Genomic DNA, 22,111 nt, shown 5'->3' with positions numbered 1-22,111 from the left:
GAACAGAAAGCAATGCTTGCTTTTATTCCGAAAATGTGAGGTAGCACAGCAAACAAATATTAATCATCGGCTGATGAATTAAAATAAAACATTTATGGACAATGTTGAGTATTTTCTGCAGTTCAATGAGATGTGACTTTGCTTGAAAAGGATCACAATACCGAAAAAGCCTCGACCAGATTGAAATAAATGGATACTGTACAGTATGTTCTGAGGAAAAAAGAATCGACTATTTTCTGGTGGGGTAGTCCAGTTTACAGAAAACATGCACTGTATGCACAAAATAGGTGCAAACCTCCCTTTGCTTTGTACTTGCAGAAGACTTGAATAAGCTATTGAAAACATGAAATGCACTTCAAACCAGGGTAGCGGCTGCCTTTTTTAAAATTTGCACATATCTTTCATATGCAAAAGAAGCTCAATATTATCCAGAAAGATTGAAAATAAAACAACGGCCTTTCATCTGTGGTTTGCATTTGAGAGCCTGGGCTTCTGCCTTTGCAAAAATTAGCAAGCAAATAGCCACCTAGATACAAGCACAAAAACTTTGAGAGAAAATGGTAATCCACTGTGAGCCATTAGTTGAGGCTAGATGAAGCCATTTAGATTCTTAGAATCATTGAATGACGCAGGAGAGAATGTGGACATTCAGCCTGTGCTAGGTCAGTGGCAGAATTAAGATACGATAAGATAAGATCTCTTTATTAGGCACATGTACATCGAAACACACAGTGAAATATATCTGTTGCGTAGAGTGTTCTGGGGGTAGCCCGCAAGTGTTGCCACGCTTCTGGTGCCAACATAGCGTGCCCACAACTTCCTAACCCATACATCTTTGGAATGTGGGAGGAAACCCGAGCGCCCAGAGGAAACCCACACAGACACGGGGAGAATGTACAAACTCCTTACAGACAGCGGCCAGGTCGCTGGCGCTGTAATGACGTTATGCTAACCGCTACACTACCGTGCCTGCCCACCTATACTACCGTGCCTGCCCATATAGCCAATTAGTCTGCTCCTCTACTCCTTCCCATTGGAAAACAAAAGCATTGCACTTATACATCATCTTTGATGTCCTCAGGACTTTTCAAATGACGTTAAAGCCAATGGAGTACTTTTGGAGCACTGTTGTACTGTGGGAAGCAAGGCAGTGAAGTTCCATGTAGCAAGTTCCCTCTAGCAGTTACATAATGTCGACCAAATTATCTGTTGATTGAAGAATAGATATTGACTTGGAGACTGGGGATCTCCATTGGAATAGTACTGTGAAGTTGTTTACATTTATCTGATAGGTTATGCCATGGTTTAATGTTTCATCCAGTGGACAATATGTCCCATTGTGCAGAGCCCTCTGATTTTGCACTGGAATATCAGTCAAGGATTTGTACTAAAATCTCTAGACTGGGGTTCAGACCCCACAAACTTCTGACTAAAATGTGAGAGGGCAGACAATGGACCCACAGCTGACAATGTGCCACCTGTAAAGCCTTTAAAGTACAAAGAAACATTGAGGAAAATCAAAAAATCTGCAGTTGCTGGAAATATTAAATAAAACCAGAAAATGCTGGAAACACTAAGCAGGTCAGGCAGCACCTATGGAAAGACAAACAGAGTCGACATTTCAAGAACAAATACAAAATTCTGGAAGAACTCAGCCGGTCAAGCAGCACCTATGGAAAGAGAAATCAGTTGATGTTACAGGTCAGATAGCCTTCCTCAGAACTGTTCTGAGGAAAGGTCACTAACTTGAAACATTGACTGGTTTCTTTTTCCACAGATGCTGACTGACTGGCTGAGTTCTTCCAACATTTTCTGGTTTTGTTTCAGATTCCAGCATCTTTAGTTTTTCTTTTTCATTAACCTCCAAGTGTGTTCTCACAATGTCTTGTACATTGTACATTTCTTTTTCATTAACCTTTCTGCTCTGTGCCTCTTCATTAGTATTTGCCCAGTTCTGACAAAGGGTTTTGGACCTGAAATTTTAACTCTGTTTCTCTTTCCAAAGGGGTACAAGTACATAGTTACCTGAAAGTGGCAACGCAGGTCGGCAGTATGGGGAAGAAGGCATATGACATGGGGTCACAGAGTAAAACAGCATGGAAGCAGACTCTTTGGCCCAACTCGTCCATGCCAGCCATGGTGCCCACCAATCTAGTCCCATTTGCCTGTGTTTTGCCCATTTCCCTCTGAACTCCACCTATCCATGTACTTATCCAAAAGTCTTTTAAATGTTGTTATTGTATTATATGAAGAAGTTGCCCCTTAGGTCCCTTTTAAATCTATCACCTCTCACCTTAAACCTATGCCCTCTAGTTTTTGTTTCCCTTTCCCTGAGAAAATGACTGTACAGTCACCTTGTCTCTGCCCCTCATTATTTTATACACATCTATAAGGTCACCCCTCAGTTAACTACGTTTCAAGGAATGAAGTCTCATCCTATCCAACCCCTCCCTATAATTCAGGCCCTCCAGTCCTGGCAACATCCTTACAAATCTTCTCTGCACTCTTTCTAATTTAATGGTGTCTTTCCTATAAAATGGTGATCAAAACTGTGCACAATACTCCAAGTGCATTCTCACCAATGTCTTGTACAACTGCAGCATAACGTACCAACTGCTATACTCAATGCCCTGACTGATAAAGGCCAGTGTGCCAAATGCCTTCTTCACCACCCTGTCTACCTGTGACGCCACTTTCAGCGAACTATGTACTTGTACTCCTAGGTCCCTCTGTTCCACAACATTCCTCAGGGCCTGACCATTCATTGAGCCAATTATGAATCCAGATAGCTATCTCTCCCTGGATCTCATATGGTCCAACTTTCCAAACTAGCCTGCCATGCAGGACCTTGCCAAAGGCTTTTCTCTCTTTCATATAGACAACATCCACTGCCCTACCTTCATTTATTTTCTTGGTTGTCTCTTCGAAAAACTCTAAGAGACTTGTCAGACACATGCTTGCTTTCTTTGGCAGAGGTGTTGAGTACAAGAGTTGAGACGTCATGTTACAGTTGTACATAATATTGGTTAGGCTGCACTTGGAGAGTTGCATGCAGTTTTGGTCACTGCACTACAGGAAGGATGTGACTAAATTAGAGAGGGTTCAGGAAAGATTTCACAAGGATGTTACCTGGATTGGAGGGCTTGAATTATAAGAAGAGATTGGATAGGCTGGGTCTGTTTTCCTGGAGCAAAGGGGGTTGAGGTGTGACCTGATAGAGCTATGTAAAATTATGAGAGGCATAGATAGTGTAGATAGCCAGAGATAGCCACTGTAGGGGTGCCTACAACTAAAGAACAGAGTTTTAAGTTGATAGGCAAGGGATCTAAGGGATAAATTTTTCTCACAATGAGTAGTTAGTATTTGGAGTGAGCTGCCAGAGGAGATGGTAGAGGCAGGAACAGTAACATTTAAGAAGTATCTGGACAGGTACCTGAGTGAACAAGGCATAGAGAAGTATAGAATTAATGTAGGGAAATGGGATTAGTATTGGCACGGTGGGCCAAAGGGCCTGTTTCTATGTTGTACACATCTATAACTCTAAAGATTAATGTCTTTTCCTCACCATTATCAGAGACTAGCTAACAGAGTGACAGTATAATACATGGTCTTGTGAATGTAATTTCATCAGTTCAAATGGAACAGAAATCATGATATATTAGCAATGATGCTCCTTTAAAGAATCTTAGAGCCATTAACATAAACCAGCATTAATGTCCAAAAATGAGTTGGCCCAGCTGGTGAATTCACCACTTCTTTCTGCATGCAATTCTTTTCTCAACACTGGTTGAGCAAACACATGGTTCCATATCACTGGATGAGCTCTTAGCACAGGCATGTGATATTTATTTAGCGTTGGTATTAGGTTATTTATCTTAAAAGAGTTAAAAAAAACTTGTTTTAAGTAGAGAAAAGTCACACAAACATGAAACATTTGTCCACTGAAAAGCTGGCAGCTTTTGACAACAGGGCCTGCTTATATAAAATGAAATGTGACAATTGGAATGTGTGTGGACTGCTCTTAAATATGATACAGAAGCATAAAATTGGACAATATTCCCACAATGTAAACATCGCTTCAACAAACAGATGAATCGGGTGTGATGCCGAGGACAATTGCATGACTTAAGAGGAAAAATGGCACAACATTGATTCAAAGTCTAAAACAGAGAAGTATTGTTTTAAAGAGTCAGTACATAAAGAACATACCAAAAATTCAATGTGGTGAAAAGAGAATAATTTGTAACAAAGCACGGTAGCATAGCAGTTAGTGCAACGCTATTACAGCGCCAGCGATCGGGGCTCGATTCCCGTCGCTGTCTGTAAGGAGTTTGTACGTTCTCCCGTGTCTGCGTGGGTTTCCTCCGGGTGCTCCGGTTTCCTCCCGCATTGCAAAAAAAAAGACGTACGGGTAGGTTAATTTGGATTTAAAATGGGCGGCGCGGACTAGTTGGGCCGGAAGGGCCTGTTACCACGCTGTAAATAAAATTTAAAAATTAAAAAAAAACTAGGAATTAGAATTAAAATTAGCAAGAGTATACAAATTACATTTTTGATGCCGTGTAGGAATGTAAACTCATTTGATAGAAACCTGCAAGAGGAGGGACTTTATACAAAATATCCACAAAACAGAAGTCCTCTTCCAGCCTGCCTCCACTGTACAGCACTGCCCTCTGACAGGCCCATGAGAGGCTGCAGTAAACGTGGACCACTTCCCATATCTCAGAAGCCATCTCTTATTGAAGGCAGACCATGAGTTTTGTGCCAAGTCTGAGGTCTTTATCTTCAAACACTTATTTTCTCGGATGGCTAAAGGCTGTGCTGGCACATGAAAGGCAATGCTTTCATCATCGAATCTGGTTTCATTGAGGGCAGGCTCCTGAGATTGAAATAGGTTTACTGGGACCTCATCATGGACCTAGAAGACTCTCCAGAAACAGTGTTGTTGTATCTCCCCAGTTCTTTGAAGTCCTTCTTGTGAGTAGTTATTGCTGTCTCTTTCATGTTTCCATCAATGAGTTGATGATGACTTGGAGATGGGCTTTGAACGTACGGTAATGCAAACATCATCTACGTAACTGCAGGTCACTGACTAAAATTGTATGAGCTTTGTTCTGGAGTGGAAGACACATTGGTTGAAGAGTTTCCCATTTATCCTGTAGACTTGTTCCCCTCCAGCGGCAAGCTTGCTTATGGTGAGATGCAGCATTACAAGAAGAAACACCATCAGTAATCATATTGACAATGATTTGTGCATTAGATTACATTCTCATTGTTCATGTCCCACCCAGTACCTACTGGACACAGGGCCTCAAAACAATGTTAATTCTTCACACCTTGCATTCTATGGTGGTAAGAGAATCAGGAACCCAAGAGAAGGTGGGTGAAATCTGGAACGCACTGCATGAGGGGCTGGTGGAGGTAGGTACTCTCAAAATGTTTAAGAAGTATTTACATGAGCATGTGAAATGCTATGGTATGAAAGGAAATGGGCTGAGTGCTGGGGGAATGGAATTGTATAGAAATGTAAGTGATGGCCTGCCCAGATATAATGGGCTGAAGGGCCTATTCCATGGCATCTGACTCTATGAAAATAGTGAGACACATTTGAAAAGCCCTTGTTGTCTGCACTGCCCACACTGCCTCAAAACTTTCATGGCAGTTTGCTGAACTTCTCTAAGGCACCAACTGGCAAACTGCATTGTAACACAAGAATGAGGTGCATAGCTCACTTATTTTATGTAGATGGGGTTCGTGGGCCAGGTTCTCAGATTGTCTCAGGCAGACCTGTCAAGCTGAAACTGTTACGCCTCAGTTTTTGCATTATCCCAATTACTTCTGTTTTCAGTCAATTTATTTTACCTGCCCTTTCCTTTTAACTGTTGTTTAAGGAGCCCAACTGAATATGCACCAGGTATCTGAGGTTACGAGGTTCTGAGAAACCCAGCACAAGAAGGCCTCAGGTAGAAGAAGACTTCCGCTGGGAAAGCCTTCAGTGTCATCAATAATGCCAGGAGATAAATAGAACTGATCTATTGGCTTATGGAGATCAGAATGCCTACAGGAACAAACCATGCAAAATCATTAGCATTAGTCCAAAGAAATAAATAACTATCAGCCCTCATGCCAGAGTAGCTATGTTAGGTAGCAATGCAAGGTGAATTTTGAGATGTTAGTCCCTCTCATTCTCAGCTACTGGACACCTAATTCATCTTGTTACAATTGGCAATCAATAGTAGAAGATCTATTTGACATCCCTCAAACAGGGCAGTAAAAGCAAAAAAAAGTTTGTGCCGAGAGTACCCAGTAAACTGAGATTCATCATCCTCCCATACAAGTTCCAGATCAGAGTTGTAAATAATCTATTTTCAATAATGGAACTAGAAATGCAGTGAGACACAGTGACTACAAAAGAGCACATAAGCTGCATTTTAAAGAGTATAGGCGTACTGAGCTGCGAGGAAAGGTTCAGGAAGTCGTTTTTCACTTTCGAGAAGAAGGCTATGGGAACAGGGACTCAAGCATTTAAATTATGAATATGATTGATAAGGAGTGAGCTGGGAAGTTTCTTGTAAGCAACTGGGAACCACGAACTGAGGTCACAGGTTTAAATTTAGGAAATGAACAAGCGGAACATGATTTAGGAATTAGTCACTCAGCTGAGGCAGTGAACAGAGATGCAGGAATGGAACTCAGAGCCGGGGAGATATTGGCAAACAAGTCGAATGAATTACTTCCCACCACCAAGAGCACAGAATTGGTAACACTGATATTGTTTAGGGGATGCACTTGATGGAGAAAGGAATAATAGAGTATGGAGGCCACTCATGTGAAGCTTTAATGCTGGCACAGACTAATTGGGTTGAATGGTCTATTTATTGCACTGTGGACACAGCATTACACAAAATATATAATTACTAGAATAAATTACAACTGGATAAACACAGAAGAGGGGAAAACCCTGTGGGTCCATGAGGAGAGGGCAGAGGAGTGAATCTAATTTGTCACCTCCTCCAAATAACAAAGGTCTAGTTGGTGGAATGGCTCAGATTATGGGTTGTGAAGTTCTGTGATTGTTCTGGAAAGAATGCTCAGAAATGCATGGGAATGTTAGGTGGAATTACGTGCTCAAGAATCCGGGGGGGTCTTCAACAACAGCTTACTGCCTCAGAGATAAATGTGCTCCCATTGAGCTAATGGTGGCACTACTTATGAAAAAGAAGGCTTCGGAAAATTCTTTCCTGATCTACAAAATTCAGTTCTATCATTAAATTAGTTGGCTCGTGCATCTGTAAATCCAGATGCTTACTGTCCACAGAACGAGGAGGGCTGTCAATTGTGGTTCAGTTCACACTACTTTTGCCTTTCAGACAGATTGGTGCGCTTCCCAATCCTCTTCCAGAGGCTAAATTGAGCATAGTATTTTAGGGTGATGCTGCAGCACTGTACTAAAAGAGTTCTGCACTATTGGAGGTGCCATCATCCACCTATATTAATCTTACACCTCCCTTCTCTCTCAGATCCCACAGTACTATTTAGAAGAGAGGGGCGCTATCCCTTTCACCCTGCCTGATGTGTATCAGTTCAACTAATATCACCAAGAAGTAATATTGGTTGATTACCATATTCTTGCTTGTGTGAAAATGATCAGCTGTGTTTCCGACATGACAATAGTAACTACATTCAAAAGTACTTCATTTGCTGTAAAGCACTTTGGGACATCCTAAAATTATGGAAGGAATGAAAGACTTCCTTTCCCCCAGCTCAATATTCACTTGCCACTTAATATTCCACTCATCCAAATATTCTTGAATGCTTAGACACAAGAAATTCTGCAGATGCTGGAATCTGGAGCAATACACAAAAAGTGCTGGAGGAACTCCGCAGGTCAGGCAGCATCCATGGAGGGAAATAAACAGTCAACTTTTCAGGGTGAGACCCTTCATCCAGTCCTAATGAAGGATCTCAGCCCGAAACGTCGACTGTTTATTTCCCTCCATAGATGCTGCTTGACCTGCTGAGTTCCTCCAGTACTTCTTGTGTATTGATCCTTGAATGCTTTACAGGACAGAGTAGAACCCGAGCAAGGAGAGAGAGATCAGAAGGGGAACAAGGTTGGTAAGCAATCAGTCCATTGATTTTTATGTGGGAGGCACTCCATTGTAAATTGAAGATAAGTGTTCTTTTACTGCACAGAAAAAAAATTAGGCATATGTGCTGTGTAAGAAGTATAAAGCTATAACTACCTTGCTTCTTGAATGTCTTCTCTGTAAAGAACATAAAATGTCTGTTGCTCCTTTTTGAAAGCTCTGAATTCAATGTTATAGGTGTCACTGTGTATGCTATCTCCAGAGGCCAGAATTCTGCTCCGTTCATTACTAGATCCTTTTGATACCAGAGCCACTTTGTTTTGATCCATTATGCAGTTCAAAGCTGAGGTAATTTGATTCTCCTCCACTCCCTATTCCACAGAAGCTAAAGTGAGTCCGGCACACAGGTGGACGAGTGGGAGTTAGTCATTCTTAGTGTTTATCTTGAAAGGATCAAAAGGCCTTGGTAAATGCCTTACTTTAATGCCATGTATTGTTCCTTCTTCTCCCAAGCAAATGATTTAAGGAGGAACAGCTGACCCCCAAAAAACTGCTGAAATACAGTATCTCCAACCTCTCCTCTCCAACCATCTGCCTTCCTCACACCTTGCTCCTTAGTTCCAAGAATAACTTAAGTGACAATAAGGAATAGATAATCTCATATTATTAAATAATCAACCCAAGATTTTAAACTTTTTTAAAGAGACACACACTTTTGGGCAATTGCTGCTTCATTTCATTCTCAGATCAAAGTGTAAATACTGAAGAAGATAATTATCAATAAACACCAATCATCCTGGAAATCTTCTCATTCCTTCATTCACCTTCATTACAAAGAAGACATTTTTGGCCTTTGTTCTCCCTGTGTCTGTGTGGGTTTCCTCCGGGTGCTCTGGTTTCCTCCCACATTCCAAAGACGTACGGGTTAGGAAGTTATGGGCATGCCATGTTGGCACCTGAAGCGTGGCGAAACTTGCAGGCTGCCCCCAGAACACTTTACGCAAAAGATGCATTTCACTGTGTGTTTTGATGTACATGTGACTAATAAAGAAATCTTATCTTATCTTACTGAACGGACGACTTAGTCGACATTAATACCTCTCTTAAGTTTGCCTTCAATGCTTTTATGTTTTGTCTAATTCATGATAATAGCTGATGCTTTTTGAATCATTCGTCTTCAGAATCAATTAAACTATCGCTTTGTAGCAAAGACATGTTCTCTTTTTATAGGTCCCAGTGTTTTCAACTGACAGGATATTCTGGAATCATGAATCTTGGCTTAAGAATATAGAATATAGAACAGTACAGCACAGGAACAGGCCCTTCAGCCCATGATGTCTGTGCTGAACTCAATCCCAAATTAAACTAAATCTCTTCTGTCTGCACATGATCCATATCCCTCCATTCCCTGCATATTCATACATCTAAAAGCCTCTTAAATGCCACTATCGTATCTGCTTCAACACTACCCTTGTAGCCCGTTCTAGGCACCTATCACTCTCTCTGTAAGAAACATGCCCCACACATCTCCCTTAAACTTTCCCCCATCTCACCTTAAATGCATGTCATCTAGTTTTACCTGTCATCTTATAAATGTAATATTCTAATATTAGATGGAATAGAGAATGAGAAATAAAGGAGAGGAAAAAGGTGGCGAAGTTGATGGCAAAACTTACGTATAACCTTAGCTGCTGCATGAACTTCTGATAACTCCCAGTCCTTTGTTACGAGAAACATTTATATTAAAATTGAGTATCTGGATGACAGTGTACAATGATTAATAGTCTCTGTAAATATTCTAGCTATCTCATTTAATATATAATATCCATATTAACTTGTGCAATAGAACACTGGTGATCTCTAAATAAACCAGCATGCAATAGTTCCATGGAGGATCGAAGAAATTATCTCCAGGCTGCACCTAAAAGGCACCACCAAACGGCATCAGCAGATATCATGGTGACACACACCTCACAGCCCAAAGATTGTGCTGGTTTCTCCGCATTACAAACATAAGCACAGCTGTTCAATGATTTGCAACGACATTATCATCATCATCAGTGATTTTGTACATTAATTGATGAAACCATTGTTTCTGAGTCAGAAAGTTGTGATTACACTCCAGAGATCAGATCATTAAAAAAAATTAACCTGACAGTGCAGTGCAATGCTGAGGGAGTGCTGCATAGTTAGAGCTACCATCTTTCAGAAGAGAGGTTAACTTAGTAACTCAACACCCCTATCATCCACTCACCACTGTCAGCTCTCTAAGGTGGGGCAAAATATTCCATGGCACTATCTCCAAGGAATTATACCTTGTATATTGCCAGTGAAAGAACACTACTTAAAAGCAGGTGACCCAGTCATTGTCATGTAACTATTTGTGGGAACTTTCTATAATCTACAACAGTGACTGTACTTTGGGATTTTGTCCTTCTATAATATATTAATTGCAATGGGACAATCCAGTTGTCCAAGGTAGAAGAGACAAAAGTTTATATCCCTGGAAGGAAATCAGTGCTGCCGGTCAATGATTAAGTAACGAATACATGGCGATGATGCTTAACAATCACACATTGGTGAATGTTTCACAGTGCTTTTTCTGTGGAATGTGAATCCTCAAGCAGATTAAAACAGGAGATGTTCTCAGGCATCTGCTTAGTAACAAAATGCAGTGGCATGCTCATTATTATCATTCTCACCAGGGAAATGAAACACTATCTGAGTTTAGGTAAACAAGTCTGCTCTGTGTGTTGCTTCCAACTGTGCTCCATTGTCTGTGGGCAATTGTACTGGTGCACAAAAACACAGCTTGTTTTGCAAGCATGTTGAAACATATGAAAGTGGTGGTTATTAATTACATCAAAGTAAAGCACTGTGATTAGTCTGCATCTGTATCTGTTCATTGAATCGCGATGAGTCTTTACAATAGAGTTATACCACTGCTCAACAGTACATAGAAAAATATCTTGTACCTTAAACCCTGCAGAGCCTGAAGCTATTTGAATGAAAAGGAAGACTTGCATTTATGTGGCAGCTTTCACACCCTCAGCCTCTGCCACCACCAAAGTCCTTTTGAAGCACAGTCCCTGTGGCAATGTAGGAAATTTGAGAAGAATGGAGTAATTTTAGGAAACAGAAGAGATTCACAGCTGGTCAGTAAGCACTTGCAAACAGTAAAAAGCAGGTCAAGTTTCAGGTGGGGAGTTTGCATTAGCACTGAAGCTGGGATAGAAGCAGGCAGCAACATCATCTGTATTCAGTTAATAACACCCTGGCCTCTGAACCAGAAAACTATGGATTCAGAATCTTTCCCATAGCTGACCATGGAACGGAATGGGTGTGGCATTGTTGTAACTGCCTCCCTTCGAGGGAGGGTCTTTCATACCATCAAAATGAATGTTAAAGATGCCATGACACTGAGGAAGGTCAAGATGTTACTGCCTCAAGTAAAACAGAAAAACTGGTTATTGATCTTGTTTCTGTTTCCAAGGGCTTTCTGTGTGTGAATTGACTGCTACATTTGCTCCTTAAACCAGTGGTGTAAGGAGTTTCAGTGGGGAGGACCATGTTGACAATTCAAATCACCCTGAGGACCGTTCAAGAGAAATGTGCTTTATTCTAAATATGCATAACCAAACAGATATTTTTAATCTAGTATATAAAGATACAAATAGTAAAATTTAACATCGGCTTAGTTTCTGTTGCTAACAAATGACATCAAGCTAACTAGTTAATGGTTCGCTTATTTAAAATGCAGGAAATTGTGATTCGTGGCTTCATGGATAATTTGCTTTGAAGTCATTTTTAGCCTTTATCAGTACTGGAAACTAATTAAGAGTCTACCTCTGTATTCAATAACATTTGGTCCATCCTTTTGAAATATTCATTAATTTACCCAGCACCAAACCTGTTCTCAAAATTAATGTTGTTTTTGCTCTTCAGCTACTTGACTCTGTCCATTTAAGGCACTGAAAAGACTAAACTTCCAAAAAATGTTTTTAACTTATATGTCTTCACAAATCAACCCACTGTCCTCACTCTGATCTCACCTCCATCCCACAAGCCTTGGTCCTGCTAGCCAACAGGCCATGTACAGTACCTCAGGTTGCTTGAAAGCTGCCACCAAAGCTCTCTCTGCAAGTTTACCCAGGCCATCATCCACATCAGGTTTAGATGGGATCTCAGAAAGAACTTCCTCACGCAGGAATTTGGAATGCACTGCCTGAGTGGATGGTAGAAGTGGGTGCTCTCACATCATTGAAGAAATATCAAGATGAGCACTTGAATTGCATAAAAGGCTAAGGACAAAGTTCTGAAAAGTGGGATTGATGTAGGTGGATAATTCATTGTGAGCATGGACATATTGGACTGAAGGGCCTGTTTCTATATGACTCTATGACTCCATAACTCCATTAAGGCTCTAATTACACTTCTTTGGCTTTGCCCACATGCCTGGTTCCTTTTTCCTGAAGCAGACAATCTATTCTTAACTTTCTAATGGAAAGAGATTACCATATGAACAGAGGAAAGAATTCAAGCATATGCTCAAAATCTTCTTGAAGAAATGCAACATCCCCACTCACTCTTGACCACTTCTGGCCCATGACTACTCAGAGTGGTGAAGGAGCATTCAGAATGGCACTCCGACCCTTGAGTCCATGCATCATTAGCACACAGACGCTCAGTGTAAATGGCAGAAGCAATTCCCCACCCATGTATCCACCCCAGTAGGCATCTCCTGCCCCATCTGTGGAAGAATCTGCAGCTCCTTACTGGCTTCATCAGTCACCTCAGAACCCACAAAGCCAGAATCTTCTTTGAGCCCAGTGGAAGAAGAATCTGAATGGAAGGACGCTCCCCTACTCAATGGAAATTCCTGTCAGCGGCATCAACACTGTGTCCCAGAACAGCACAGCAGACAGTGCCTCTCAGGCCAGCCAGGGATCTGATGTAGTTGTCCACCTTTGGGAATAGGAGTAGAGGTATTTGAGGGAATAGTTGTCACTCTTAGTTGTTCTTTCTTTAACTTTACCCACACTTGCAATTTTTCAACTCCAGTACATCTGCAGAGACTCCAAGCAATTCCCCTTTTCCCTAAACAGGCCATGGGCTGGAAGTGTTCTCTGTGGTTCCGTCAGGATGCGTTGATTACCCCTACAAGTTATTATTCTTTGCTAAGATGAAAAATGGAGTTTATCACTGTTAACCTACTGCTATAGAAATCAAGTGTTTATTTGGAAAGGGGGAGCAAACCACAAGCATCAGACAATTGTTACATCATTGAACTATTCAAAGCTTGTTGGTCTGGAATGATCTTGCTTCTTCTAAACTGCATAGAAAATGTGCCATTGCAATGCAGCAGAGAGTGGGTTTAGTTAATTCTGAGATGTTACTTGTCCATAAAAGTGGTGCACAATGTTTTCAGGTGGAGGGCCATGTTGACAAGCCAATTCCCTGCCGAGGGCCCTCTGGTGAAACATTTTTTGATTTTAACTACACATTACCAGGTACTGATAGTTGTAGTTACATTTTTGTAAGCAAAAGTGCTGGAAATGATTCACAACCTAGCTTATGTTTATATTGTTGCCAAACAACAGCAAGTCAGTTCTGTTGAAAGGTCATCAATCTGAATCGTTAACCCTGTTTCTATTTCCATAGATGCTGCCTGACCTGCTGAGTATTTCCAGCATTCTATATTTTTGTTTCAGGTTTTAAGCATCAGCAGTGTTTTGCTTTTGAAGCATGCCAATCATGTGTCACCATTTAAAATGAATGGGAAGATGACCTGTGGTTATATGTATTTGTTTGAATCATTTTTACCCTTTTATGAGTCCTGGAGATTCAATAGCAGTTTGGTATTGGCATTGGTTTATTATTGTCACTTGTACCGAGGTACAGTGAAAAACGTGTCTTGCATACCAATCGTACAGGTCAATTCATTACACAGTGCAGTTATATTGAGTTAGTAAAAACAATAACAGTACAGAGTAAAGTGTCACAGCTACAGAGAAAGTGCAATGCAATAAGGTGCAAGGTCACAACAAGGTAGATCGTGAGGTCAGAGTCCATCTCATCGTATAAGGGAACTGTTCAATAGTCTTATCACAATGGGATAGAAACTGTCCTTAAGCCTGGTGGTTCATGCCCTCAGGCTCCTTCGTTTTGTGTCTTTCATTCATTTGCAAAATAATTTCAACTTTAATTACTTCACTGACGCTAAACCTGTACTTGATTTTAATTTGTTAACCTGATTCGTTATGTTGGTCATTCAACTCTGACCATAACCAGCACATCACTCCCAAATTAAGCTACTGAAATGTTGAGTATTTCTGCTTGACCCCTTGTGCCTCTATGCTTCTGAGGCAGAAGTGGAGGGAAGATAAGATTTATAGCTCTATGCTATCTCAAACCCTTTACAGAAATGAGTCAGTGTACCACATCCAGACAATTAGATCTTTCTTCCTAGTTGCCATGGAGCCTCTGACATGGGAACACGGGCTGGGTGGATGGGAGGTCCTGTTGGTCAGCTGGACTTCCTTTCATGTTGACACCAAGCTTGTGACATTACAACATAAAACACAACTCTTACTGTATGAAATTTGACAAACGCCTACAATGTACGTGCACAACACATCTAGCAATGAACTAAATTTGCCAGCTCTCTCCCCAGCACAACATCCAATGCTCCTCGCCAAAGTCTTAATACTGTCAGCTTCCAAGCTATGTTTTCCTGAAATATAGTCCAGGAGTTTACAAGTAGGTTGATAAACATCAGCAGAGCAGCAATAAACTTGCAAATCAAAAGGATAGGATACGGCATTTACTTTGGAAACTGATGCATTACATTTTCATAAAGACCAGGAATGTTCTGCTTACACCACATGCCAAGTACCTAGACTTTGGCTCTGAGAGGGGCAATGGGTGAAAGAGAAATGATGCCCGCAGGCAGGGAGAAAGTCTGCACTATCATGGCCACAAAACATATTAACTTCTACATCACAAGGGCCAAATGGAATTAGCCCCCCTGCCATCACTACTCTTGTCTCCATACTTAATTGTAATTCTCGACAACAGTATCAACAGCATGTCCCAAAACAGCACAACAGACAGTGGCCTCTCAAATCATCCAGACACCTAATTTCCCAAGTATGAGAATAGAAGAAATGGTAGAGGGAGTTTTCTTCAATCTTATCTTTTCTTCTAAATCTCAATGCAAATTTTTCCTATGCTGTCCACCTGCCAAGGCTCCAGCCAAATGCACTGATCCATGAACAGTGTTCATATATGACATACATGACGTATGGATAAGAAAAGTTTAGAGGGATATGGGCCAAACACAGGCAAATGGGAATAGTTTAGATGGGCATCTTGGTCAACATGGACCACTTGGGCCAAAGGGCCTGTTTCCATGTTGATTGACTCTGTGACTCTAAGACTTGGCACATGTGCCGGGGATCTTTACCTTTCTCCACTCACGTCACTATAGAAAGCTTCTGGCAAGGTGTGCGTTGACTAATCTGGCCAGGTGTCACTTTTTCCTGGAACCTTGGCAGCAAATGGAGTTTATTGTTACTGCTGTTCGAACATAGAACATAGAACGTAGAACACTACAGCACAGTACAGGCCCTTCAGCCCACAATGTTGTGCCGACATTTTATCCTGCTCTAAGATCTATCTAAACCTTCCCTCCCACATAGCCCCCTATTTTTTTTAGAGTCACTTAAATGTCCCTAAGATATCTGCCCCCACAACCTCTGCAGGCAGTGCATTCCATGCACCCACCACTCTCTGTGTAAAAAACTTACCCCTGACATCCCCCTTATACCTTCCTCCAAACACCTTAAAATTATGTCCCCTCATGTTAGCCATTGTCGCACTGGGCAAAAGTCTCTAACTGTCCACTCGATCTATGCCTCTTATCATCTTGTACACCCCTATCAAGTCCCCTCTCATCCTCCTTCTCTCCAAAGAGCAAAGTCCTAGCTCACTCAACCTATCCTCATAAAACATGCTCTCCAATCTAGGAAACATCCCGGTAAATCTCCTCTGCACCCTCTCTAAAGCTTCCACGTTACTTTCTATAATGAGGTGGCCAGAACTGAACACAATACTCCAAGTGTGGTCTGACCAGAATTCTATAGAGCTGCAACATCACTTTGCGGCTCTTGAACTCAATACCCCGACTAATTACCTGAAGGCTAATGATTTCAGGTAATTATTTGGAGATGGAGCACAGGGTACAAACATCATGCAGTCACTGGATCATTGAATGCAAGACAGCTGTGGGCAGGTTCAGTTCATTGCTAGATGTGCTGTCTGCTTACTTTGGAGATGGTTGTCAAATTTCATGTAATAAAAGTTTTGTCTCAGGCTGTTATAATGTCACCAACATGGAAGAAAGTCCAATTGACCAGCAAGGCCTTCCATCCACCCAGCCCACATCAGAGGTTCCATGGCAAATATGTGATCTAGATACAGTACGTCAATACTCTGAAGAATATTTTGTGTTTACTGATCAATTTCTGTAAAAGCTTTAAAGGCTACAGAGTATAAATTGTATCTTCCCTCCACTGCTGCCTTACAGTGGCTGCAGAATGAATGATCTGTATAGAATGCATCACACCAATCCACCATCATTAATTTAACAATAATTTCTTCCCCAGGACTTCGATGAACAAGAAAAAGTTGTGGGAATTCTGTCAGCTCCAAGTCCCACATCATTCTGAGGTGGACATACATTCACAAGCCAGAATTCTGCTGTTCCCTACATCACAATATTAAAGCACTGCAAGAATTCAAGGAAAAGTCCCACCACCAAATTATTAGTGGGCAATCCAAAGCTTTTGCTAACCACATTCCAAGATCAAGTAAAACAATGCAGGCTAGCACCTATGGTCCTTTGCTGGGTGAACCCTGTGCCGATCCCAGGCACCACTATATTTGTTTTGCTCTAGTGTTATACGCTATACCTGGCTTTCTCAGTACATCTGCCTTCCCAAGAACATCTATCTTGTCCTATCCAGCAGTATACCTGAAATGCCCCAATATACCTGCTGTGTTCAAATACACCTGCCTTGCCCAAGTCCATCTAACACTCCGTGTAAACTTACTGTGATTCAATTGTCTCATTGTTCCCAAGTACACCTGCCTTCTTCCAGTGCACTTGTACATAGCCACCTAGCCTCTGAAAACCTACCTCTGCCCAATACACCTGCTACATCCCACTACAGATATCTCTTGCTGGTATACCCGCCTCTCCCGCACACCTGTGCCTCACCAATCCAGACTGCTATGGGACCCTACAATCTACTTTGTGCACTGCTAACCACAGCCACAGTGGCAGCATGGTTGGATGCACTGTGGCGATCTGCCTATGTTGCAAATTTATGGACTTGCATTTCTTGCTCACTGTGATCCCCTGCACACATCTTGGAGTGGTCTCAAATGCATCCCCAATGTTAAACAATTAGGGATGAATTTCCCCTCTTTACCACCAGAGGCCAGTAGAGTTAATATACTGGGACAAATTGAAGAACTGAAACATTAGCCTCAACACCCTTGGCATTGATGCTGGTTCAAAATGTTCTCACAGCGTCCCTTTTGTTTGCTATTTTAACAGAGCAGGATTTAAATGGGTTCAAATCAAATTGTGAATTGAGAAACATCATAAGAACACTTCACCTTTGGTGAATGGAACCAACGATATGACATTGTGAAAACATGGCAACAATGAAATCTGCCACCGGTCATCCTGGCCTCCTGTTGTTCAGTTCCATTGAAGTAATGGACCTTGCAGAGGAGAGATTTTGGGTGGTGGGTCCCATGGCCTGTGCAATTGCACTGGCGTGGGTCAAGTGACCAAAGGGGAAGAGCTTCAGCCAGGTGTTTGGTTGTTGAATTCTTAATAGTAATTGGGAAAAATGCTTCAAATTTACATACGCTGAGGAACAAAGTTCAATGAAAACAAGCATTCAATGCAAATGTAGTTGTCTGGATTCCCACAGGGCAACACCTTCTAAATTGGAGGACGTGATATAGGGATGTGGGGATAAAGAAGAAGGAGTGGGAATACCATGATTGCTCTTTGGAAGAGCTGGTGCAGACTTGATGGACTAAGTGCTCTCCTCTGTTGTGCCATTCTATGATTTTATAGATAAAATTAGGATTTAAAATAATCAGTTTTTACTAGTCAGTTTTACCACCGCTATTAATTTCTGGAAATATTTCACATGAGCCAGATACAGTTAACAACATGTAAAAATACCAGCAAATGTTTTAATTTTTGATAAAAACATTGTGTTTTATATACACAGGAAGATTTCCTGAAGTGTACATTATGTAATAAAATCATAAATCCATTCCTTATGATTGCATTATGTACATTGCAGAGAAAAGATTTCTTCCTGTAGATCAGTATTAAGTTATAAGTGAAGACAGAAATGACTTTTCACTTGGAAAAACTGGAACGCCTCACAAATATTTTCAAAAGTTAACAGCCATACTAAATCTGACTGGTTAGGACTGATTTAATTTTAATAACAGTCAGTAAAGTTAAGTTAAACAAATGTGTAACTGAAGTAAATAACATTTTAGTAATTGAATAACCTTTGAATTTTAAAATGTAGCTGAGTGAAAGTCCACTGTTTTAGTACATCATTTGCGACAAGATATCATAAAAACATTTCTAACGATTCTCTCTAAACTTAAATAGGTTAGAAATACACTGAAAGTAAGTCAGTACTAGAAAATTTAACACTGACATTTGAAATTTGTACCCTTCAGCAGAACACTAATGAAAGGTTTAAGTACTCAAAGAAAAACAGAGCTGGTTTTTTTTTCTTTTACAGATGCTGACTCTGCTTTATCTGTAATTTCTACTTTAAATGCAGAAAAAAAATGTTGGATTCAACTACAAGGAATGAAAATAAGTATCCACTAAAATGTTTGCTTTTTCGAGAAGTGGGGCATTTGCATGCCTCCCTAACACTGTATAAAAAGCTCCAAAAAGATGGTGAAATTTAGAAATGGTAGGCATTGCTGAAAAGCTGTGATGAATTTCTCGCTGCTGCCAGCACTTAGACATGCAGCTGAGAGCTCATCAGCCAGTCCATAAAGGCCACAAATACCCAACATCAACAGCACACTTCCTGCAACTGAGAATTGATGTTTCCTTCACCATACCTGCCTCACTGGTTCCTGGGGGAGTGTAATCCCAGGTTTCCTAACAGAATATAATCCTGGGTTTCCTGACAAGGATGTCAAGAGGCTGATGGATCACATCAGTCACAGGAGGAATGTTCAAGATGACCACAGAGACCCTCCACAGCAGGAAGTTTTAGGGAGCTCCCTGAATGGACATAAGTGCACTTGAGGAAGTATGTGATGTCCAGCAAATGCCTATGACTGGTCTGTTTGCTCCTGATGGGAAAATAAGTAAAATCTAGTCTTGTGAAGTAGATAACATCAGTGCCTTCGTTATTACAAAGGTGTGGCATATACCAACAGCTGCAAACTGGAGTGATCCCATGGCTAAGAAGTTGAGAGTTGGGCTGATTTGGCTCCATGTTACCCAGGAGACTTCTCCTGCACACCCATGTATTCCATGAGGAGGTGTCTTAGGCTGAGATAAATGGTAAATAGAAGGCAGATTTGATTGAAGCTAAGTGTTTGATGATTCCTGAAGGGTGAGCGCTGAGTGTGGGCAGTGTAATATGTGAGCTCACAGATTGGCGTTCAGCAGTCTGCCTGTGAAGGCAGGTTTATCGTGATTGGCCCTTTGAATAATGTTGTTTCTGAGCATTTAGTGCTCATAAAAGCTCGGCCTTCCATGGGTGAACAGAACCACATGTTATTTAAACCAATGTGGTTAAAAATCTTGCTCTAGACAGATTCTGGGTCTTGCACTCTTGTTGGCAAGGACTTGCCACAGAAGTGAACCTGCCACCGCCGAGCTCAATGATGAGTCCTCCACTGCTGAGCTCAATGGTGAGTCCTCCACCTCTGAGCCTAACGGTGAATCTACCAACACTAACCTCCATGGTGAGTCCTCCACCTCTGAGCCCAATGGTGAATCTACCAACACTAACCTCAATGGTGAGTCCTCCACTTCTGAGCCCAATGGTGAATCTACCAACACTAACCTCAATGGTGAGTCCTCCACCGCTGAGATCAGTGATGAGGCTAGTGGTGGTAGGGAAGGTGTATGTCACAGCATCCAATCTTCAAATCATCTCAGACTTCTGTGTTTTGTCAGCATACACGGTACTCCAAATTAAGAAGAACTGCAAACAGCTGACAGCTGGTCCACTTGGCTTGGCCTAGACTCTCCTTATGAGGATCATTGCCAATTGATTTTGATAATCAGTCTTGTGCAGAGCCTTGAGAAGTTTGGGAACATTGGGCCAGTGTTCTCCATTGTGAGATTAAATGCAGTTACGCTGGAGCCGGGGGCTGGAATGTGGCTGGGAACGGGGCAAGTATGTGGCCAGGAAAGGAAGGTTTGTGAGGGTTGGAGGGAGAAGCCGAAGGGAGGGCAGGGGAAGGAAGGTTACTTTGTCCGGTTAGGCTTTTACAATTTGTGGGCTGAAATGACGAGTATAACAAAAGGAGATGCACAGCCCAGATCCTCCCATCTGTAATGGATGTGAGGGATGATGGAAAGCAGGATGTACAGAAATGCAACACATACAAAATGCTGGAGGATCTCAAGAAGTCAGGCAGCATCTATGGAGGGAAATAAACAGTTGATGTTTTGGGTCAAGACCTTACATCAGGACTGGAAAGGAAGAGAGCAAGCTTCTGCCCTCTTCCTTTCCAGTCCTGATGAAAGGTCTCATCTCGAAACGTCAACTGTTTATTTCCCTCCATAGATGCTGCCTGACTTGCTGCGTTCCTCCAGCATTTTGCGTGCATTGCTCCAGTTTCCAGCATCTGCAGAATCTCTGTACAGAAATACAATCCTCATCCTGCACTGTATAGGAGTAGTGCCCTATTTCATGGTGCAGTTAACAAGAAGAACAACCCAAGACACTTGGGTCTGAAGGGGGATTGTAAGAAGTTATGGGAGATGATCAAAACAGTACCTGAAAGATAGGCTTTGAAGGATGGGGATAATTTCATCAAGGCACATCCTCTGTCCCCTACTGGAGAACTTCAGACTCAGAAAAACAGAAAGATGTAAGATAGCATTGGTGGAGAGAAATGCAGACTTAACATTTCAATTCTGACAAAAGGTCTGTTTTTCTCTCTACAGATGATTTCAGACCTATTGAATATTTCCACATTTTCCTGTTTTTATATCAAAGCGTAAAGCAGCTAAGTTGTAAATGTTATGTGTATGGTGTGTTTTCAAGTTCTCGGGGCATCCACAGGTAACCTGACTGCCAGGTTTGACTGACAGGTGAATTACCCAATCATCTTCACTCTGGCTGTCTGCAGCACTGTCACTCTATGTAGCCATTTCAAAACGTCAATGCCCCTGTAAGTACCACAGCTTCAGCAACTTTACACTGCATAAGTTGTGTTACCTGTTGCAGAACAATCTACAAAAGATCAGATTTCCATGGAAATGTTTGATTTTGGAAAAATGTTACCTTTTTAGCAATAATATTCACAGATGATTATGTAAAAGTTCTTGTACACAAGTGCAGTTCAGTAGCTTTCTAATCAGGAAGATGTGATAGTTCTTTAACTGGGATTGGTATCCTTTAGGACATATTCAGCTGCATGTAATGAGTGATTTATTTGTGGTTTCCTTCAATGTACTTGTCAGTTTTCAGGTAACTTCAACTATTCTCAAATCAGTCATTAGGCAGCATTATCCAGAAAATGTGTTGATTGAGAAAAATCAACACAGCAAAGAAGGAATTTGCGATGCCTAGCATTCGTAAAACACCTGATTACATCTCACCATAATGCCTCAAAGCATTTAACATAAAGGGTGCAGTCATGTAGCCAAAAATGACTGTTATTGTATGCTGTTCCCAAAAAAACAATTGACCAACAAATCCGTTCCTGAT

This window comes from Pristis pectinata, chromosome 3 (genome assembly GCF_009764475.1).
Source record: "Pristis pectinata isolate sPriPec2 chromosome 3, sPriPec2.1.pri, whole genome shotgun sequence".
NCBI lineage: Eukaryota > Metazoa > Chordata > Chondrichthyes > Rhinopristiformes > Pristidae > Pristis > Pristis pectinata.
This window is presented reverse-complemented; position numbering follows the sequence as displayed.